Consider the following 9380-nt stretch of genomic DNA (forward strand, 5'->3'; position numbering starts at 1 on the left):
ATATTTATTGAAAAAAAAAGGGATGATATTTTGAAAAAGAACTTTAAAAGTCTTGCCTTACTGCCCTGATAGTAGCTGTAAAAGGAAATATATTATATACATTCTTATTTTTATTAAGTAAATTTTCTTAAAGATGCTCTGCTATATTTGATTCTTACTTTTCATCATCATAGCAATTGACATTCGGCTTCATTTACTTTGGAACTTTGGGTGACAATATTTAGTGATAAACACCAACCATTTTGGTAAAATTATTCTCTGCTTTCCCTTATTCTAAAGGGCAAGGCTACAACCTGATAGAGAAAAGACAGCCAACCTTCTATTCTATATGAGCTCAGAGGTGATTATTTTTATTTCACAATTTTAAAGCTATTTACTTCCTACTCCAGAAAAATAATAAAATTTTAAGCTTTATTTTTCAGCTTTAGGCTGTTCCTTATTTATTTATTATTTATTTATTTATTTATTTATTTATTTATTTATTTATGTGTGTGTGTCAGCTCGTTCATAAATCTTTATTGTGTGCTTTCTGTGCCCAGTCCTGTGCTAGGCATGGTCCAATATAAAGTGGTATAAGATAGGGAGTTTTCAGAAGGACAGGAGAAATCAGACATGACCAGATGCCTGTCTTACTGCACTAAACTAAACCATGCTCCGGTGTGCTCCAGGACAGCGGATGGTGAACAGCAAAAAGGACCGCGGTCAGTGAGTGCAATGGGACTCAGGAGAGAGGGAAATTTCTAGGTTAGTTTTGAGAAAGAGCAAACTGAGGCAAGGCAAGGACTAGGGACTAGGAAAACAGAATGAGCTCTGCAGAAGGGCAGTTAGGAAGATGGGCTGAGCAGGGCTGAAGGAAAGGCTGCTGGAAAGCCAGGGAGGAACCTGCTGTCTACAGCGTTTTGTGACTGCTCCTCTCTCCCCCACCCCACGCCACCCTCCACCCAACCTGGTGCCCAGCGGGCCCAGTACCTCCTGCACGGGCTCCTTCCATCCCAGCACCCCTATTCCCTGGTCTCTGCCTCTCTCCTTACCCTTCTCCAGTTTCTGTCTCCTCTCCACCACTCTTACGTCTGCCCTGAAAGGCATTAAAGCAATACGTGAGGGGCCCTGCTCCCCCTTTCCAGATCTTTTCAAGAGCAGGGATGAACACTATCCCCCTTTCCCCTCCCCCAGGGGCCAGGGCTTCGGACCTAGTAGTCATCCTCGCCCTCTTCACTCTCAGCCTCTTCCTCGGGAGCCAGGTGCTGGGCGGGCAGCAGGGGGAAGCCTGTGGAGTTCAGCTGGTCAGGTGTGAGGACAGTCAAGCTGGCTGGGGCCTCCATCTGGCCCAGCGCATAGCGGGCCAGGCAGCGGTAGGTGCCCTCGTCGCTGGGACGAACAGCCTGAATCTGCAGCCAGCTCGTCACCTCAAACCTCTGGGGTCCACCCCTAAACTCCACTGAGATGTGGGGGTCGTCTCCCGGCAGCTGAATGTCCAGGCCGTCCTTCCTCCACTCGATGGCGGCCAAGATCACATCCTTCCCTGTCAGGTTCCAAATGTCGTAGGGGTGCAGCACGATCTGGGGCTCTGATTCCCAGGGCCCGGGATGCACCACCTTGAGGTTGGCGTCGGGCAGGGCGAGGGCCGCCTCCTGCAGGCGGCAGAGCTGCGTGTAGGTGCGGCCTTGGGAGCCGCAGAGCAGGTGCAGTGAGCGGCTCGGGCACCTCCGCCTGCAGCAGCGCCCCTAGAAGTGGGCGCCGGGGTCCAGGTCGCAGAGCTGGCCCTCGAGGTTGGTGCACTCCCAGCAGCAGCCGCAGGCGTCCAGCACGCAGCCAGCGGCCAGGCATCCCCGCGGCTCCGCGCCTACGCTGTTTCTTATTTATTACATTCATTATTCTACTCTCTGGTGTGCTTGGTGTATCTGATCAATGTTTTCATGCTAATCAAATCTGGTTAGAATTAATCAAACATCTTGATACATTTTTAGTCTTTCCCTCTATTGCTCCCTTCTTCTCCTCTCCTCATCTCCCCTTATGTTTGTTATCTCTTTATTTAAATATATTTTATTAATTTTTTACAGAGAGGAAGAGAGAGGGACAGAGAGTTAGAAACATCGATGTGAGAGAAACATCCATCAGCTGCCTCCTGCACACCCCCCACTGGGGATGTGCCTGCAACCCAGGTACATGCCCTTGACCGGAATCAAACCTGGGACCCTTCAGTCTGCAGGCAGACGCTCTATCTACTGAGCCCAACGGGTTTCGGCTGTTATCTCTTTCTTATAAAGTTACAGACTACAGTGTATACATTTTTAAAAATCTTCACCCAAGGATTTTTTTTGTAAAATTTTGTTTTAGAGAGGGAGTAAGTAAGAAGGACGGGGGGGGGGGGGGGGGGGGGGGGGGGGGGGGGGACATTGATGTGAGAAACATGGATCAGTTACCCCTATACACACCTTAACTGAGGATGGAACCCACAACCCAGGTAGGTGCATATGTGCCCTGTCAGGGAATCAAAGGCACAACCTTTTGGTGTACAATGTGCCAATCAACTGAGCCACCCAACCAGGACTAGAATATATAATTATTTTGAGTCTGGTCTTGGCTTAGGGTTTGGGTCTGAGTATAAATAAAAATACATATTCTTGTTGATTCACTAAATATTTTATTTAAAATGCACAAGTTGCTGTATTTAGCTTATTTTCTTAGTATTATTATTTGGTTATAATAGAGCCACTAAATGCTTATATGTGGTATGTATCCTCAATTTATGGGCTAAAGTACCCATTATTGGGTTTCTATTTTCTTACAAACTTAGGTAGGACTTTGATAGTTGTTTTAGGAAAGTTTTACAAAACAATGTGACATTTGGATGACACAAGGGTTTCAAAAATGCTAAATTCTTCAAAAAATTTGGCAGAGAAGTATGTGGAAAGGTCTTTGAAGAGAGTTGAACCATTTCTGAATCTTATGATTGTCAGTACAGATTGAGGCACTTATGGCAGGATGTGTATAATACATCATATTATGAAATATTGCTCATTTCTAATTCATTACAAAAATACTTTCCTAAACTTGCATATGTGATGGATGGCAAGAAACCAGGTATTCACATCTAATTATAAGGTTTTCTCTTTGTGCTAAAATGGACTCTATTTATCTATTAGTGCAATCAATCCATGCATTTTTCTCCGTGTCTGTCACCAATACTACCTCAGCACTTAGCAGAGATATTAAATTAGCCCAAAACTGTGGAGTGGGATGTTTTTCTTGTCTTTACTACATTTATCTAAGCCAACCTAAAGCTAGGCAGACTGTGACTAATATAGGAAGTCTTATTCTTATCGCAGACAGAATCATTCTTATTATTAATTGGTTGAATGCCAATTATATATTTAGCACAGGGCATAATTGCACAATATGTTCTTTCTCTAGCAGCCTAGAGAGGGATCAACTGTTTTCATCCACTAACATTGATGAATGCAGCTTCATAGCCCAGTTTCCTATTTTGCCTCTCTCCTCCTTTACCCACTCCCCTCACCAATTTTCTTTTAAAAAGAGGTCTATTCATAGTTATTTATTCATTTTAGAAAGGGATTTAGAAAAAAAAAGTAGCTGTTGCCTTTTAAACTTATACTTGTCAAATGTTGGGGTATAAAAAAAGCAAATCTATTTATTTTATTTCTCTGGTCACAGTAATTACTACTGGTATATGCTTATAGATTCTACTAATATATGTCTATAAAACATATATATATATATATATATACACATATATATATATATACATATATATATTCATAAACTATCTATAATATATAATATAAAATTTATATATTTTATATGTATTTTAAACATCAATTATGTTTGTGATACCCCATAATATCATAAGAACTTGATAGACATTTTTATAGTGTCCCTTTTCTCAAAGATTTTAATTTTCTCTTTTATTTCTCATCCTATTTAACTCTAAGTTTATCTTCATAGAAAAAACAAAAGGTATTTTTGTTTCTTAGATTTACGTTCTGTGCTTCTTTTCTGGAAAGGCTCATGGGTTTTTTGTTTTGTATAAGCTATGTAACTTTTTGAGCACTACACTTATTATTTCTAAAACCAACCTAATACCAGATTTGTTAGAAATAGAGAATATAAAGGTATTAATTTATTTTTGCTCATCATTTATGAATATGGTGAACATTATTTTTCTCTTTATATCTTTTAATTTAATTTAAAATTTTCATAACCTTTTATCCCCTCTATCACCTCCACACAATCCCTCTGACCCATAATCATCACATTGTTGTCCATGTCCATGAGTCCTCTCTTTTTTTACTCGATCCTTTCACACGCCTAATGCCAAACTTCTGAATATTATTTTAAATTGCTAAGCCTACCTAATAAAGGAAAATTATGCAAATTAACAACCACTCCACTACACCTACAAGTCACGCCCACCTGCCACGGCTACCAGCCAATCAAAGCAAGTATTTAAATTAACCCCAACCACAGAGAGCAGGAGGGAGGCTTGGGTTTCCCCAGCAGTGGAGGAAGCCAAGCTTTCCACACACCCTGGCTGGCCCAGGCCTCCACTCCAGGCTACAAAGTTTCAATTGTAGAAGATAAATATATCCCAGATACCAGAGCCTCCACTTGGATCGCCTCGCAGGGAGGGGGGGGCGGGCGGGCGTGGCCAGCCTGCAAACAACCTGAGGCCCCTCACCCAGGCTGCCCATGTCCCAAGGGAAGCCCCACCCTGATTCTGAACACCCTTCAGGGCAAACCAGCAGGCCCCCACCTGTGCACCAGGCCTCTATCCTATCTAATAAAAGAGTAATATGCAGATTGACCATCATTCCAACAGATAAGATCAAGATAGCTGCCCCCATGTGGTCAAAGATCCTGTCCCCATGTGCACACAAGATGGCCACCACAAGATAGCCAACAGGGGAGGGCAGCTGGGAAGGACCAGGCCTGCAATTGAGGGCAGTTTGGGGCAATCAAGCCTGCAGGGGATGGCAGTTTGGGGTGACCAGGCTGGCAGAGGAGGGAAGTTGGGGCAAATAGCCTGGCAGGGGGACAGTTAGACATAAATCAGGCTGGCAAGGCAGTTGTTAGGGGGTGATCAGTCTGGCAGGCAGAAGTGATAAGGGCAATCAGAATGGCAGGCAGGTGAGCAGTTGGAAGCCAGCAGTCCTAGATTGTGAGAGGGATGTCCAACTGCACATTCCTCAAGGGGTCCCAGATTGGAGAGGGTGCTGGTTGGGCTGAGGGAAACCCCCCTGCACGAATTTCATGCACCAGGCCTCTAGCATTGATTATAAATTGTTCTAACCTTTAGGAAATTGAAATGTACTTTCATTCTACCTATTACATTTGGCAAAGTGGAAATTCAGACAGAACAGATCCAAGGAAGCCAGTGGTTGCCAAACCTAGGAAATGGAAACCATGAATACTAAATTTTGATTAGATGGAAAACTCAGGAAGTAAACCATGCCGGTAGCTGTAGTGCAGCCATTATTATAGAGAAATTATCTTTTGTGGTTTGTATTGTCATAATATTCTGAAAGATTCAACTTCAGTCATATGTTATTACAGTAGAGAACCTGAATGACAACTAAAGGAATACATGTGTTTTGTAGCAAATATTACAAATTTCCAATTTTAATATCTTATAGTGGTTTGAAGATCTAGGACAAGGGCTAAAGAAAGTGAAAACAATCAAAGAGCATTTTATACTATTAATTAATAAAGAAATCTATAAAAGTAACTATAACATATGGCAGAAAGCATAAAGTAATATTAAATTACACATTGCCATGGAAGGTCAGAGGAACATAAATCACCTCACTGGCATGATCATGAAACTCATTTATTTAAACTGGGCTGATAAGAAGGAATTAATTTTAGCAGGTAATAATATTTGTAAGTTTATATGAATACAATAAATCTAATTCTTAGGTGAAGTATCCATAAAACTGCAAAGATATAGTACAGCTTAAATTAGGAGTAACAAACTAACAAAAAATAATTTAAAATTTGAGGGACAAAATCCCTCATGTATTATACATAGAAGTAAACATAGATATTATAATCTAAAGTAAACCAAAATATAATTTTTATACTTATATGTCCTCTAAGCTTCAGTATTTCACACAAATTTTGAATCACAGGCATGTCTACATATAAACATTTTTGGTATTTATTTACATTTCAATACTTCTATCAGCATTATTCTATAATTTTTTTCTAACTTGAAGTATAAATTTTAACCTTCAATATATACTTTAGAGTCTTGTTATCCTTTTTAAAAATTTTTGTTTCTGTTTTTTATATTTTATAGTATCTTTTAATGGAGGGAGAACTAAGAATGGGAGGAAAAGATTGATGTTAAAGGCCTAAAAATTTTGGTACATAAATCTTAAATGCTTAAAAACATTAGAATTTTATCTTGCTCATGTAGCATCCTGCTCAGATATAGAGGTCAAAGAGTGGCTCTTTTCTACAAAATGATGCAGAAAACCCAGGATAAGAGATGCTCTGCCTCTCTGACTATGACTTCTAAGTCCAAATCGTCACCAACCAATGTTCAAACTACCAGACAGAGGAATGCCCACAGGAAATTATATTGTGGGGTCTGTGGGTGTGTGTGTTAAGGTACAAATCACTTCTATTCCTACTCTTTTTTTTTTTAATGTAGGTGGTTTTTATATATTTTATTGATTTTCCACAGAGAGGAAGGAAGAGGGATGGAGAGCTAGAAACGTCGATGAGAGAGAAACATCAACCAGCTGCCTCCTGCACACCCCCTGCCGGGGATATGCCCGCAACCAAGGTACATGCCCTTGACTGGAATCGAACCTGGGACCTTTTAGTCCACAGACAGATGCTCTATCCACTGAGGCAAACCGGTTTCGGCTATTCATACTCTTTAAGATGGAAACCAGTCGCATGTTCATACCTAAGCATAAGTGTGAGTGAAAAAAGTAACGTGTGCCCAGTTTTGCAGACAAGGCAGTCACCTGTTCTCTGAGGAAATTGATGCAGTGACTTACCCAGTAACTACACACAGATCAAAGTCCAGGATCTCCGTAATCCCCATGGTCTGAGGAAGTGTATAAACTATTTAAACTTCTAGTTTATATGAAACTATATAAACTTCTAGTATAAATTAGAAGATAAGGTACCTGCCACTACTTCCCTCCCAATAGACAAAGGAAGAACAGGCAAATAATTTGAGTGTGCATATATATACACTCACACTAAACTACACATGTTCAATTTAGATAAAAGAGAAGAATAAAAGGCAAAACCATAAGTGGTCCACAGCCATAATAGAATCTGATTGGAGAGGCGAGGACCCTCATTCTTGCCTTTATTATACCCAGATTCTGCCTCTGGAATAAGTTCTTGCACCAGTTTGTCCTCTGCTGCCCCCTACTGCCACTTACTAGGAGGGCCTATCTCATCCATTACCTCTGAGGTCCACACCTCCAGGAGGCAGGGTTCACACAGGGCTTCTCTGGACAGAGCCAGGAAATTCCTCTAATATTTGGAATGCTTTTTTTTTTTTTTTTTTTTTTTTTTACTTGCTTCAAGGATTATAGGACCTGTGAACAGACCCAAAGCTTTTTATTTGTCCTAGTTCTTAGTTTATTTTATTTATTTGCTTCTTTGTCTCATCTCATCCTCTTGAAGCTTGGATAGCAAGAGGCTTTAGAGGGAAAGTACCAATTCTTCAGTATGCTCCAGATCTCTGCTCAAGGCTGGGTCCTTGTTTTGTTTATGTTTAGCTGACATGTCTCTACTTGGGGCCCAGTGCATGAATCTGTTCAACTTGAAAGGCTGCTGTGAACACAGGATTGGGTCTCGGCCCATCCTCCACACCTCTGCCTGGCCCTTCCCTCCACGGCCCCTGGTCCCCTGTCTGCTGGCAGCTCCACTCCCGCCACCAGCCACCACTGATCCCACACGCTGACGGTGCCAGCCCCACTGGCACCCTCTGATGGCACAGAGCAATCGGGGCGGCATCATCAGTGGGTGTGAGCGGTGGCTGCTGCCATGATTGGCCCTCAGGAGCGGGAAAGCGGGGGGGGGGGGGGGGGGGGGGGGAGGGCGGGGGGATGTGGAGAAATCCTAAGGCATGATCAGAGCCTGCACCGGGCACCGGAAGTGGGTATAAGCAAAGTCTCCGCGCCAGCTGCAGGTGAGAGCAGAGAGGCTGCTACAGGTCCCAATCACCTCTCAAGGCTTCTCCACCTCCATCTGATCCAGAGGGGTGATCAGGGCTGGCAGCTGCCGCTTGAACCTGCAGACAGCACTGGGCACTTTTACCTTGACCATCACCGTTGCAGCCAGCTGAAAAGAGAACAGAGCATGGGTAAGCACAAAGGGAAATCTGGTGGGCCAGTCAGGGGATTGGCACCTATCATTTCTCACATTCCATTGTCTCGATCTTAGTCACATGGTCACACCTCACCAGTGAGTCTGAAAAATGTAGTCTAGTTATATGCCCTGAGAGAATTTAAGATCAGCCTCAGAGATGTTCACATATTGGGTGAATTCAGTGAAACTATGATTCTTACCTGTCTACCAACAGTTTATTTCATAATAAATCTGTCAATTCTAAAACACAAATAAAAGCAAAATGTTTACCTTCTAGTGATACTGTTTTGTTCTATTATATTCAGATGTTCATAGATTTACACAAAATTATTAGTCTTATTTCGAAGATACTTTATTAATGTGATAGCAAGCTCTGTCATCTCCATTAGCATATTATGAAATATCAATAAATGGTGATTCAGTGGTAGATTGCAGGAAGTTCTAGTAAGCCTACAGCACTTTAGGTCTTATTACTCACTGAAATAATTACAACTTTCTGAAATAATGTATATTTGCTTTCAATTCAAGTATCATCATCAACTTTTGAATATCTCTGAATTTTCTTAGGAAGAAATATTTTTCCTCTCAAACTCCTTAGGGGGTATAAGTTGAAGAAATTATTCTTAATATGAAGTACTTTTATTGCAAGGAGAACATGGCCTATAATTTTAACTTAGTTGAATAGATTGCAATTTCAATTTAGATATTAGAGAAAAACCTTCATTATAGCAATGAACTCTTATTCTGTTGGTATAAAGGATGTTCCTGACAAATTATACTTTTTGCTCCATTAAAAATGATTCTGAAAACTTTTAAACTCGTAGAAAGTACCATTCTGTTGCAGTTGATATGAAATGGGCTTTTTAAAGTGCCATTTATCTGCTTAACAAAATCAATAGTCTTTATTATATACAATAAGCATAACCTGCTGCCATTTCCCCGATCAATAAAATCATCTCTTCCTTTTTGATATTCAAGAGCCTCAGAGACAATATAGCCACTTGAATATTAATTCCGCT

The 9380-nt window shown here is 41.2% G+C and overlaps 1 pseudogene across 1 annotated transcript; it reads right to left on the reverse strand.

The window, feature by feature from the left end:
* Positions 1-503: 503 nt before the first annotated feature.
* LOC311618579 (kazal-type serine protease inhibitor domain-containing protein 1-like) lies at positions 504-8422 on the reverse strand (annotated as a pseudogene). The gene is made up of 3 exons: positions 8416-8422; positions 8218-8334; positions 504-1843 (listed from the first exon to the last, which is right to left on the reverse strand). The product of its transcript is annotated as a kazal-type serine protease inhibitor domain-containing protein 1-like (transcript).
* Positions 8423-9380: the final 958 nt, after the last annotated feature.

The sequence above is a fragment of the Pipistrellus hanaki genome, assembly GCF_964339955.1.
Source record: "Pipistrellus hanaki genome assembly, chromosome: 3".
Taxonomy (NCBI): domain Eukaryota; kingdom Metazoa; phylum Chordata; class Mammalia; order Chiroptera; family Vespertilionidae; genus Pipistrellus; species Pipistrellus hanaki.